This window comes from Acyrthosiphon pisum, chromosome A1, assembly GCF_005508785.2.
Source record: "Acyrthosiphon pisum isolate AL4f chromosome A1, pea_aphid_22Mar2018_4r6ur, whole genome shotgun sequence".
Taxonomy (NCBI): Eukaryota; Metazoa; Arthropoda; class Insecta; order Hemiptera; family Aphididae; genus Acyrthosiphon; species Acyrthosiphon pisum.
Window position 1 is genome coordinate 73,118,603 of NC_042494.1, and position 10,652 is coordinate 73,129,254.

General features: G+C 28.6%; 1 long non-coding RNA gene across 1 annotated transcript; it reads right to left on the bottom strand.

Moving 5' to 3' along the window:
- Positions 1-1,655: 1,655 nt before the first annotated feature.
- Positions 1,656-3,413, bottom strand: LOC107884372. The gene is made up of 5 exons (XR_001679867.2): positions 2,915-3,413; positions 2,654-2,753; positions 2,488-2,588; positions 2,324-2,425; positions 1,656-2,265 (listed from the first exon to the last, which is right to left on the bottom strand). It is a non-coding gene; the product is annotated as an uncharacterized LOC107884372 (long non-coding RNA).
- Positions 3,414-10,652: the final 7,239 nt, after the last annotated feature.

The window sequence follows — 10,652 nt, forward strand, 5'->3', positions numbered from 1 at the left end:
AATGTATTGATTTTACAATGATGTGTGTTTTTTTTTTAATTTTTTAATTTTTTAATTTATTTTTTTGTGTCTGTGTACACGATAAGTAGTCGAAATAATGCTTCGATGTTCAACTTCAGTATCTTGTTCGATCAGAAAGTGAATATCGTTGGTGCATTGGGGAGGTCAAAATTTAAATTTCGCAGTAGTTTTCAAAAGCACCAGGTAAAACAAAAGAAAAATTAAGGAAAAACGGGAATTTTTACGCAAAATCTGTTTTCGAGAAAATCGATTTTGGTTTTTGGTGTAACTTTAAAACAAATTACTGTAGATACATGAAATTTTCAATGGTTGTTTATATTTCCATTTTCTATACACGATAACATTTTCAAAATATTTTGATTTATTTTGAACTGTTTAGAGATATTTTCATTTTCCATTTTTTTTTTTAGTTTTTTTTTCTAAAAATATCAATAAAATTTTATTTGTTGGATAAAAAAGCTTGAAAAATTAATAGAAGGCTCCCTAGTATATTGTTCAAAGGCAGATGAAAAATATTAAAAATCGTCAGTCACAGTTTTTTTTTTATAAGCATTTAAAGTTCAAAAAGTAACAAAATATGGAAAAATCACGAAAATTACCTAATTATTTTGAGCTTATAATTCGTAAAAAATTTTCTTTTTAGAACTAAGATTTTAAAATGTAATACAAGATTCCTTATAGGAAAATCTTCCTTTATCAAACAAAAAATATCTATAAGGAACTCAAATTAAATTTTTATGAGCGCTTGAAATTCATATTTTTACAACATTTGCTATTCACTCGATTTCTCATGTAGCGATTTCCTTATTTTGTTGTAATTCAAAGACGAATAACTGCAGATACATGAAAATTTTACTGAATATTTAAATTAGCATTTCCCATAGAATTTTGAAAATATTTTGACTCTTTTTGAGCTGTTTACGGACATTTTCAGTTTTCAATTTTTTTAGTTTTTTTTTTCTATAAATATCAATAAAGTTTTATCTGTCGGGCCAAAAAGTATATAAATTTAATACAAAGCTTCTGATATATTGTTACAATATCAGTTGAAAAATATTAAAAATACATAGGCACAATTTTTTTTATCAGCATTTAAAGATCAAATTTTAATTAAAAAAATTATTTTGTAGTTAAAAATTTATGAAATGTTCAATTTTTGTATCTAAGAATTGAAAATTTAAAACGAGATTCCACGTAAGTAATTAATTCTGTTACCAAAAAATCTAAAAAATACATTTACACAGTTTATTTTTATAGTCATTTTAAGTACAAATTTGGACGAAATTACATATTAAAAACCTAGGATAACTATTTTAGTTATTTTGTTGTGATTGTATAATATTATTCGTGGGTACTTGAAACTTCTAAAGTATACTATTATATATCTATGATAGTACCACGGTTTTTTGTTGATGTATAACGCGTTATACGTACCTAATAGATATTATGATATGGTTAATTTGGAATTTATTATGGGTACCTATTATAGGTCAATTTTTTTTTAATACCATAGATAAGTATATATATATATATGTCTAATACATAGACTGATATACCGTCTCCGCTCAGAATCGTTTTTCTTATACATGGATATTATATCATTGAATTCAAATTTAATACCATCCATTATACAGTGACCCACTTCTAACCTACTGTACAGCAGAGCGACATCCACTTACCCACCTTTTTTAATTTTACCTTGAATTTCTTTGGATAAACATGTACATTAAATTGCACCATGGCCCAAGAAAATTTCCCGAAGTCCAACTCCTATAAAGTGTCCCTCCAAAAATATTTACTGGTGATCTCTGATACCTATTATATAATATCTATCTAAGTAGTTTTTTGATGGCTTCACAATCTATACGTTTTGACACACGCCTATGTATGTTTACATGTTATATTATGCTATAAATATATAAATAATTTAACCTAAGTTCTCGTAATTACACAATTATTAACAATAAAACAATTATTTATTCTTGAAACAGATGTCTTCAGGAGCACATTATTGAGAATAATTGACAACTTTATTATATCATCATCGTATTCGATCTGATCGTTTGTTAATGCTTATTTGCGTGGTGTAGTAGGTACGCATTTATAAAATTAATCGGTAATAACGGTTAATATTTACCTCTAACCAATAGCTGATATTTTCTTTTTGCATTATTCCATATAATCCGTCGTCTGAATACGATGACCAAAAAAAATAATTATTGACAACGGACGTAAAAAAATTACCTAAATAAATTAAAATCTATTATACCAGTCCATTTAATACTATAAACGATTCATTTACCTCCAATCAATAGCTGATATTTGCTTTTTGCATTTTTCCATATTTTCCGTTGACTGAATACGATAACCGAAAAAATTCTTGTGAACCGGCGTAAAAAAATACCTAAGTAAATAAAAATGTATTAAATATATACCAGTTCATTTAAAATGAAACGGTTAATTTACGTTCAATCTATAGCTGATATTTGGTTTTCCATTTTTCCATATTTTCTGTTGACTGAATACGATGCCCAAAAAAATTCTTGTGAACCGGCGTAAAAAAATACCTAAGTAAATACAAATGTATTAAATAATATATACCAGTTCATTTAAAATGAAACGGTCAATTTACCTCCAATTTATAGCTGATATTTTCTTTTCACATTGTTATATACCTACTTTCCATCGACAGAATATGATGATCGAAAGAATAACGGACGTAAAAAAAATACCTAAATAAATAAAAAATTGAATTAATACCTATATATATCAGAAACTTTAAAACAACTTGTTTAATAATGTAATTCGGAACGTCTAAGTTGTAGGTCCTAATATATTATATTTTTTTTAATTACGATTTCACCAGTATTTAATACAACAAAAAATGACTTACTGCTTGGGTAAACGAAACTTGTGCTTATAGGTGACAAATTCATATTTCACACGCGTCTCGTGTGGCCGTTACTCCAAATCCGACGAAAATGATTGTTTTGCTCTCGCGAACACTGCAGTGGACATCGCTTGCCGTATATCATGGTGTGTAGTTAGGTTCTTACACGATATATTATTATCGTGTACGGCTATCAATCATGAAAATCGACGTTGACAAAGAATTATTAATAAAATATTATATTATATTATATTACTATAATAATTAAATAATATTATTTTCCCCGCGTGGTTGAGACGACGTCGATCACACCACCGGAGCAGCTGCGGAAGTAATGTTGCTTGTTCACTGTCGTACGATGATGGCGAATTTAGGAATTTTTTTTTTTTTTTTTTACCACATATATCAGATAAATATAAACCGGCCCAAAGTTTCCAGTCGTTTATTGAGAAATTTAGTTTATCTCCGGCCGCCCGTCGAATATCACACAATATAGGCAATATCATTTATCTTATGTTATATACCTACATCAGGGCTGCTTATTATATATATATAAAGGTTTATAACGTTATATTATGTGCAGTGTTCGATGGTCGTGTAATCTGATGCATGTACTATATAATATTATGTTCTATAGTAGGTATACTTAGGTATACTGTAGGTATACTACATACAACAATACTGATAATTGATTAATATTTCGTCATGTTATATATTATATACACCGTCGTCGCGCGCTAGTTTCTTTCTTTTTTTACTTAGCTCTGCGCCGCGACCGCGGCGTTGGATTATACCTATAGTTACATTCGGCACGCCGCCTGTATATCAATACAATTACTAATTAGGTATAACCTACAGAACATTGTATATCATGTTTTTCTTTGATTATTACCAAATACTACCTATATAATATATGATATTACCAGTTTTATATACTGCTGTGAATTCTGGGTACCTATGTCAAAACTCAATAGAAACAGATAGCAGTTCAAATTTCGAAAAAGCCCAGTTATCGAGTTCTATATTGCAATGGTTACTATTTCTAAATGATTTCAATCGAGTTCGAGATTATACGTAAAATTCGAGACATCGACGATCATAAAAAATTCTACTAAAAAAAGCCCACCATTAACATTTACAGACGCGTACCTAAGTATATTTAATTTATATTATTCCAATCGAAATCTAGTAGGTATATTTGTAGAAATTTGTTGGGAAAAAAAATTTGGTACCTACTTTATATTAATAAAATAAAAAAATAATAAAAATTATTAAATTTAATACTACGGAAAAACTAACAAAAAAAAAAATGGTAAAACTAATATTTACGCGACATCATTATTCTGTTTCATAGTATTAATTTAAAGAATAATGTCCGTAGAAATTTAAAAAAAAAAACCATATTACAATAAATTATCTGAACATGATATAATTTTCAAAATATTTTAGATTATTTTAAGCTGTTTTTATAGCAATTTTAAATGTTTTATTTTTTTATTTTATCAAATTGTTATTGTTGTTGATTTAATACAAGGTGACAAGATGTCAAAAAAAATTTTTTTAATTTTATTTCCTTAGATTATTATAATATATGCGTAAGGATTTATATAATTAATACCTGCAGCAGTTATAAATTATAAAAGTTTCAATATAACTACCTAATTTAATTTTCCTAATATGTATTTTGGTAGGTGACGCTTACAAAATCCGCAACTTACGCATGTGAGTTATTTTAATTTAATTATTCATCAATCATCAACATCAATATATAAACACTTGAACAATTTGCAACTAAAATGCCGAATTGTGTAAAATTACAGTATTGGTGTATTAGTATTATAGTTGGTATTACTCGTATTAGAGAACAACAACTTTTTTAAATTATTTTTCATTTAATTAATAATATTATAGGTAAGTAGTTAATAGTTTGTAGGTATATTATGTGTATAAATTGTAAATAATTTACATTTGAATATTCCTATGTTTATTACGGTATAGACTGAAGTATACCTATTATTGGCTATTATATAATTGCCGTCCGTATATCATGGTGGGCGGTGGTCGTTTGGGCTAAGGTAATAATTTTCACCAAAAAATTAATAGTCCGTTTAATTAATAGGCAAGTATCATTTGTTCCGTTTGGGCGAGTGGAATTATTTTTATCTGCTCGAGGTAAAAACCAAGATACGGATGATATCGTTGCTAATCATTATTATGATCACTATTATTGAAAACAAGATTACGATGTCTAATCAGACATGCTGTACAAGCTATGTGATATATTGTGATGTGAACTTTATTATAACATTATGTGACGTGTTATTTCAATTATTATTTTTCTATTGTAAATTACTATATAATAATATAACTATATCTACCTATACCAATGAAGAATTATGTACATTACTATACAATTTATAATTGATTTACTTATAAACCTATTAAACCTTATTCCCACAAAGCTCCAAACGGTAGTTTTAATAGAATAAATCCTCACCCAAACGGTAGTTTTAGACTTTTACTTGAATAGACCCTCCCCAAACGGCTACGCTCATCATGGTTGTCACGTCTTCGGTATCAAATCAAATTTTCAGTCAACTCAAACGATATCGATATATTATACATATTTTACTGCAAAATATAGATAATACCGGTCACCCGGAAACAATACGAAAGCGTGCATTTGTATGAAATATACATTTTAATATGTGTATTAACTATTAAGACTCTGAAATGTGAAATTTTGTGCAAAATATAACTTAATTAAAATTAATCTAGGTACTATTCACTTGATTTGAATTTATAACTTGTTTCTAAAGTATTTGGAACACACAACACAAAATCGCCGTTGAATCCAAAAACTGCATTCTTTAATACCTACTCAATTTAAATCGCACTTATTTAGTATATAGGTTAAACCAAACACTTTATAATTACTTAAAAATGTAGATAAATATTTTTAAATCTGAAATTCATTATAATGTATTATTTATATATTTAATTAAATAAAAAAATATAGAAGAAACTGCAATCAGTTTATCACATATTCGACATAATCGTCAGACGTACAAATCGTATATACGGATTCTGTATTAAAATAAATTACTGGATAGTTTTATCGACGTTCGAAAATCGTAATCTCATCACATTGTCTGGACTTTCAGAGTTTGACGCATGACAAATTATATAGGTATCATCACAGTTGTACTAGTTTTGCGCAGTAGACACGCATCTTCTTCATATACGGCCTATATCGTAGTTCTCCACTTCTCATTGGTTGATTTTGTTCTATGTTATATATGTATGTATATGATTGACAGCCAATAAGAAGTGGAGAACTACGATATTGGTGAAGTAAAGAGCGGAGGATGTGTATCAAAATGCTGTGTATGCTATGTATTTCGTATCGAAATTCGAAATACGAAATTAAATTTCAGTGTTTCACTAAAATTCACATTTGTAATTAGTGTGTAAAATGCTGGTAACTGACATGTGCGTGCACATGCGGGTGAGTTCCGCTATTTATTTCATACACAGTCACTCACGTCTCACACTAATGAGTAATGACCACTTACTACCCACACATTTACACGACTCGCGGTGCAAATAGAAAATTGCCAGTGTTCGGAACGTTCACTAAAAAAATGAACTCGTTCACATTCACGTTCAATCCTTAAAAAAAGGAACTCGTTCACGTTCACGTTCGTGTTTTTTTCAATCGAACGCGTTCACGTTCACGTTCTTTCAAAAAATGAACGCGTTCATTAGGTCGTTCATTTATTTTTTATACATTTTTTTTGTGAATCATTTACCTGCTGTAAAGGCTCAGTCGAACAGAGGGTGACTTTTTGTCCGGCAATCAAAAAATGAATCCGGAATTTTTTTACAACTTTTTTCATTCCGGACTTTTTGTGCCCGGACTTTTCGTCCGCTATGGTTTATGGGTACGCGGACCGCGACGGTCAAGCGGTCTTTGTATTATTTTACAGTGCCCGCGCGGGCAGCCCGCTTTCTGTTTGACCGAGCCTTTAATATAATAGCCTATAAACATATAAAACTCAAGACAAAAATAAAAATACTATTTAGGCTTATATATAATATAATTAATTAATATATTTTATAAATATATTTATTAAAGGGTAAATAAATTGAACGTCTTAAAAATCGATCAAGTTCGTTAAAAATATAAACGTCGTTCACGTTCACGTTCTATTTTAATAAAACGAGTGACGTTCACGTATCGTTCACTAAAAATGAACATGAACGCGTGAACGTGCGTTCATGAACGACATTCTTTCCAAACACTGAAAATTGCCTATATTGAACTCCTTAGAAACGGTCGGTATTCATACCCCTTAATTTTAAGTGTTCTCAATCGTTCTATAGCCCGATAAGTATATGGAGGTAATATTATATAACCTTAGAAATTGCAAAGCATACTATTAATATATTTTAGTACAAAGCGTACATAACATATTATGGTTATTATACTAATATATCTACAATAATATTATGTACACATGCATAGAGCCATATAACGTAAATTATAGACAGAATACAATATCAAGACGACGATACCAGACGACAGCACGACAATCGATATACAAGATTTAGAAAAACGGATAACCTCAATCGAAAGTACGTAATCTATACTATATCTACATCTATACTATTATACAAAGAGGAATTGTTAGTATTTGACGTTGATAACCCTATTAACAAGGAATTACTGAACCGATTTCGAAAATTTATTCACCAATAGAAAGCCACATTTTTTGTGAGTTTATTGTAGTATTGAGATTATTTTATTAAAAATGAAATAAACTTAAACTTATCATTAGATATTATAACAACTAATAAGTGAACCACTACAATATATACGCTTTTGGATTACTTTGATGTACATATAAAAATTGAATTTTGGATGAGTAGTTCATAATTTATTAGTTTAAAAGTTAATTTGAGCGAAGTGGGATGGTATATACTATATAGCCATCAGCCACACAGGTGTACATTACAATATTATGTTGGTCTACTGTTCCACTCTTCTAAACTTTAAATACCTACTTATAACTCATTATTCATTATAATGTTATAACTAGTAGTTATAGTCATAATAGTTTTATTAGACCGATGTACTTAAAAAAATTCTTCTTTTGAATAAGAAATTAAAAATGTGTGCTGTCATTAAAAATATAATTGTTCTCCAGAAATGTTGTTTTTTAACTACTCAATATTTTTTAAAAGAAATATTTTGAAAATCGTTAGTTTAATTAAAATAAAATAATGAAATAATTTCAAAGCTCTATTTCTATAGTATTTATCCAAAATATATTGGCCTCGTAGTGAGCCACGGATAAAACAAGATAAAACTTATTATCTTCTATGTTTTCATCGGACCCACTGCTTATATCCATCTCTAGCTCATTTATGTTTTCCAAAAAATTTTCATGATTTGGTATGATTTCTTCGAATAAATGGATCAGCTTAATTTCAGTTAATAGAATCATGTGGCGTCTGTTTTTCAATTTTCCTAGACTAAAATTAAGAATATAAAGAACCATTAATTAATTAGAGTTTTGAATTTGAGTAGGTACCTCTATTATGATTTCCCATAGCAACTAACATAATCATCATTTTTTGCTGTACGTTTTAAATGTGTGCCATTCTAAAAAATCTTCGAAGTATTGTGTATTGATGCTGCAAATGCATCCACGTGGAATTCATACATATTCTACCATTAACAAAAGAATTTAAAGGTATTATTTTATGTATGAACATCAATAGGTATTGCATATGACTAGTGGCTACTTAAATACTAATATTTTTTTTCACAAACAACAAATCAAAACTCTTACCATGTTGAAATAATTGCTGCATATTATTCTGCAGTTAAATCCTTTTGCAGACAGGACGTTGACTATAATGGTGCAGCGGTCAGTGTTTCTATAATGAAATAACAATAAAACATAGTAAGTCAAAAACGGAAAAATCAACAAAAATAATATGGCTGAACGTTACATGTATGTGTGTTACATGCATTTTGTCATTGTGTTTGTACCAAAAATCGAAGTCGCTGAGTTTAATCATTATTCTATTGATCATGATCGTCAAAATATAACGCTGGTTGGACTATAGTTGATAGTCAAAACGTCTACTGGTAACTAAAAAAAAATATTATTACAGGGAATCACTAGAAACTTGAAAGTTCTTACTTTGATACATTTTCGAGAAAAATGTACCTCCTGGGCTTTATAACGTATAACAAATTAGCTGCGGATTATTGTAATGGATCAATGGATGTTTTATATTTGAATTCAATGAAAAATCATTTTTAACTTTTATTGTGTTTAATTTTCAATTGATCTATTAGTTGTATTTACGTATTAATGGTATAAATAGATAAGAGCTCGTGAATACTATCACGGAAAAAAATTATAACCAAAAAATTTTAGGTAGAATTATTATGGTTAAAACAAACACATTTTAGTTGCAGTTACTACATTTTTACCAAATACATAAGTAAAATTAACCAACTATGATTAGTTAAAATATTTTATTTTATTTAACTATAAAATATAGTCAAAATTATTTTACCAGATAAAAGTGGTTAATACAACCATAAAATATTGTAATGATTGTTCTCAAATATAAATATTATCGTTATCATTAATATTATTCTGGGTTTTCCCAATGCGTCGGCGGCTCGACTGTGTGTGTGTGTGTAATCGAGTATTTGGTATAGCAATACTACATAATATCTAATATCTATACAGCATGTCCCAGAAGTATCACCCTTAGTATCTCCGTGGAAAATCAATATATTTAATACAGTTTTCTTTAGGACCTTTAAAAATATTAATGTGAATATCCAATTGGTAAAATTTATAAAAAAAAACCCATCAGTAGCGTACATATTGCTTGTAAAAAAAAATAATTTATATTTCTAACTGAAAATAATACATTTTTTAATAATGTGTTGGAAAAAATGCATACTTTGGACTTCTAATGACCTGGAAATGTCATAAAGTTTATATACAAATATTTTAACAAATAGAACATTCCTGACCATAATGAGCAATACATTATTGTAAAATCTTTAGGTATACAAAGTTAGATCTTAAATTATAAGATCTATTAAATATACATTTTAATATAAATTTTAATTAAAATTGTTTTATAATTTACCAAAGAAATTGTGTACAACAGTTATATATATTGCTTTTAATTTGCTCTCATGATTTTTTTTTTTTTTATATACTTTTATCATGTTAATATTATATGCAAAACTTGACTTGGGGTGGTCGCAGGGGACAGAGTACCCCAACTAATTTTTCAGAAAATTTGGCTTACCCCTACTGTTATTTTTAAGATATATGCACGGTATACTTCATCATTCCGCATTTTTATCAAAATGCGCGGGATAGGTACCATCATGATATTTGTGTTATGGATTATTTCATAACCGCCTCAGATCTATAAACTATTAATTTATTTACTTTTATTTACTTTTCAGTTTGTTATTAGGTATTGATATACCTTTATATCAGATATCTGTCCTTTTTGGCGCGTGGCCCAAGTACCTACGCAAAGATGATACACCAAGGTGGATTTATAAATCCTCTTTCCGATAGACCTAACGTCCATTCTAACATAGATACCTATACCTGGGTATTCCTTTAGAGAGAACGCTATCCATGCATTTGTTGTCTCCGTCCTACACGCGTCCGGTATTGCCACA